We start from the raw sequence: 4,126 nt of genomic DNA on the forward strand, positions 1-4,126 counted from the left end.
GGTCTTGATCTCCTGACCTCGTGATCCACCTGCCTCGGCCTCCCAAAGTGCTGGGATTACAGGCATGAGCCACCGTGCCCGGTCAATACTTTTTTATTTTTTTATTTTTTTATTTTTTTTGAGACGGAGTCTTGCTCTGTCGCCCAGGCTGGAGTGCAGTGGCACGATCTCGGCTCACCATAAGCTCCGCCTCCCGGGTTCACACCATTCTCCTGCCTCAGCCTCCTGAGTAGCTGGGACTACAGGCGCCCACCACCACGCCCAGCTAATTTTTTGTATTTTTAGAAGAGACAGGGTTTCACTGTGTTAGCCAGGATGGGTCTCGATATCCTGACCTCGTGATCCACCTAACTCGGCCTCCCAAAGTGCTGGGATTACAGGCGTGAGCCACCGTGCCCGGCAACTTTTTTTTTTTTTAATAGAGCCAAGGTCTTACTCTTTCGCCCAGGCTGCAGTGCAGTGGTGTGATCACAGCTCACTGCAGCCTTATCTTCCCGGGTTCAAGCAATTTTCCCACCTCAGCCTCCCAAAAGTAACTGGGACTACAGCTGCATGCCATCATGCCCGGGTAATTTTTTTTATTTTTAGTAGAGACAGGGTCTCGCTAAGTTGCCCAGGCTGGTCTCAGATCCTCCTGCCTTGGCCTCCCAAAGTGTTGGGATTACAGGTGTGAGCCATGGCACCTGACCAAGATAATTTTGAAGGTAAATTGGATCACTGAAATTAGGGTCTCATGTGTACTGAAAAAGTACACATTTTTTTACAGGAAATTTGCAAACAGAAAAGCTCCAGTTGGACACAAGTATAAATCAGATAAATTAACATCTCATTTGGAGGGTGAATTTGTAGTCCTGTGTTAATACAATGGATTTTTAGAGCAGAGAAACAATAGCCCTTAAAACTGCCGGGGGTAAAGAAGTAAACAAATGCTTTCTTAAGGACTGAAATGAAAAAGAAAAAGACCATTTCCCCCTAGATATGTGAACTCCTTTCATTATTCATTAAATTGGCCCAAATTCCTAAACCGACTAATTTCCACAATAACGAAAACGGTAGTTGATAAGGACCACTGTAGACTAATGTCCAAGATAAATGTTTTCCAAAAGAAGTCAGATACCAGAAAACAATGCTCTATATCTCTCTGAGTTCTCCAGGAAATCAATACTGAGCTCCTCAGTCAAAGGTAATGTTGTCCTGCAAGCCTTTATATCAGTATCTGTTACGGCTTCCTAGATTAGAAGGCAGCCATATACAAAAATGCAGCCCTGTATTACATTTAATACAGGAAGGCTTTGGGATTTATTGGTGGCTCAGAGAGCATGCCATGAAAACGGGCTTACAGAGTCAATTATCAACCAGGGGCCTATTAGGTAGGCAAGTAACTACATAAGATAAACTGGCAAAAATGAAAGGGTAACTAAACACAAAGAGCCTTGTGGAGAAGTAAGATATTTTGCAAATTGTGTTTTGGAAAGTGAGCCTCTTAGAGGAAAACAACTACATGCTGACTGTGGTTAAATATATGAATAAATTAAATTAACCACCAAGTTACAATATAACTCTTTGTTTCCTCATCTTTCTTAGAACTTAGCCTTAAAGGCCCAGTGTTGTGAAGATGAAGGCTTTTATGAAGTTTTGTGTCCACTTTAAAGAAGTCCCTTAAGTGTAAAATTTATTTATTTTAATTTTTATTTGTTTTTATTTGTTTTTTGTTGTTGTTGTTTTTTTCTTGAGACAGGTTCTCACTCCATTGCCCAGGCTGGAGCGCAGTGGTGCAATCACAACTTACTGCAGCCTCGACCTTCTGGGCTCAAGCAATCCTCCTACCTCAGCATCCCAAGTAGCTAGACCACAGGAACGCACCACTACGCCCAGCTTTTCTTTTTTTTTTTTTAATTTTTTGTAGAGATGAGGTCTCGCTACGTTGCCCAGGCTGGTCTCCAACTCCTGGCCTCAAGTGATCCTCCCACCTCGGCCTCCCAAAGAGCTGGGATTACAGGCGTGAGCCCGTGCCCAGCCAACTGTAAAATTTAGAAGCTGAAACGCCAGCTGGGAGCAGTGGCTCACGCCTGTAATCCCAACACTTTGGGAGGCCGAGGCGGGCAGATCACGAGGTCAGGAGTTCGAGACCAGCATGGCCAATATAGTGAAACCCTGTCTCTACTAAAAATACAAAAAATCAGCCAGGCGTGGTGGCTGGCCCCTGTAATCCCAGCTACTCAGGAGGCTGAGGCAGGAGAATCACTTGAACCCACGAGGCGGAGGTTGCAGTTAGCAGAGATTGCACCACTGCACTCCAGCCTGGGCAACAGTGTGAGACTCCATCTCAAAAAAAAAAAAAAAAGAAGCTGAAACACCACAGCATTAACCCACTACTAGCTCAACTCAATTACAAAGACACCTCTTTAAAAACTGAACTATAAAGCAAATCTATAAAGTTTGAAGTCACCAGGCAAGTAAGAAAACATGTTACGGGGAAATTATCTGAAAAGAAACAACAAACAATGATAAACATGGAAAACCAGAGTCCAAGATCATCAACCGCTTAGATTCCACACAGTAGTCTTTCTAGGGAAAGAAAGTAGAGTCTTTTTTACAGAAATGCTGAAGAAACAATTCAGAAGAAACCTAATGATTTATTAATGCCTTCGACCCGTTCTACCCCTTCCTGTGAGTCTCCTTTCCACTGGGGACCCAGCAGGGCCTAGAATGGATGATGCTTATCATGGTTCATTGAAGCAAGTGGTTGCTCACCAGCAACTGATGGAACTGCCAGGCCCTGGGAAACGAGCCACCTTCTCCTGCTAGGAGTGAAGCAACTTCCTCCCTGACTGTGACAGCCATGGCCTTCCTCTGAGTCTGCAGGTGACCGTGTCTGCTCCTAGAATTCTATTTCCTTGACTGGTGCCATGTTTGTTTGTTTGTTTGTTTGTTTTGAGACGGAGTTTCGCTTTTGTTGCTCAGGCTGGAGTGCAGTGGCGCAATCTCGGCTCACGTGAACCCAGGAGGTGGAGGTTGCAGTGAGCTGCGATCACGCCACTGCATTCCAGCCTGGGCGACAGGGCAAGATTACGTCTCAAAAAAAGAAAAGAAAAAAGAAAAAAACTAGTGATAAGAGTTAACATTTATTAAGCACTAATCAGGAACCAGGCTTTCAGTTTAGCACTTTGTATACATTATTATCTCATCTAATTCTCACAACCACTGTATGAGATTGGTACAATTATAAGTTTCTTTTTACAATGAGAAACTAAACCTAAGAGAAGTTAAGTTGCCCAAGGCCACACAACTAGACCTGGGAATCAAGCTCCAAACCAATTTCTCAAACCCCTGGGGCTTCCTGCCAGAGGCTCTCAGGACCTCACAATCTCTATAAGAATGATTGAATATGGTGTTTCTGTGTGATTCTACTGCAAAGAATAATCAGTATAAGCATTTTCTGGATAATCAAAAGCAGTGGTTCTCAGTATGGGCTACACATTAGAATGGCCTAGAAAGCACTGTAAAAATACTAATGCCCCATCCTGAGAGAGATCTCTTTTTTTCTTTTTTTTTTGAGATGGAGTCTCGCTCTGTCCCCCAGGCTGGAGTGCAGTGGCACGATCTCGGCTCACTGCAAGCTCCACCTCCTGGGTTCACGCCATTCTCCTGCCTCAGCCTCCTGAGTAGCTGGGACTACAGGCGCCCGCCACCATGCCCAGCTAATTTTTTGTATTTTTAGTAGAGACAAGGTTTCGCTGTGTTAGCCAGGATGGCCTCGATCTCCTGACCTCATGATCTGCCCATCTCGGCCTCCCAAAGGGCTGGGATTACAGGCGTGAGCCAACGCGCCCGGCCCGAGAGATTTCTAATTTACTTCTATTTTTATGCACATACCAAAGTGATGCCAGGGGCCCAGTGCAGTGGCTCATGCCTGTCATCCCAGCACTTTGGGAGGCCGAGACAGATGGATCACTTGAGGTTGGGACTTCGAGACCAGCCTGGCCAACATGGTGAAATCCTGCCTGTACAAAAAATACAAAAATTAGCCAGGCGTGGTGGCATGCACCTGTAAACCCAGCTACTTGGGAGGCTGAGACAGGAGAATCGCTTGAACCTAGGAGGTGGAATTTGCAGTGAGCCGAGA

Source organism: Hylobates moloch, unplaced genomic scaffold, assembly GCF_009828535.3.
Source record: "Hylobates moloch isolate HMO894 unplaced genomic scaffold, HMol_V3 SCAFFOLD_7, whole genome shotgun sequence".
In the NCBI taxonomy this organism is placed as follows: Eukaryota; Metazoa; Chordata; class Mammalia; order Primates; family Hylobatidae; genus Hylobates; species Hylobates moloch.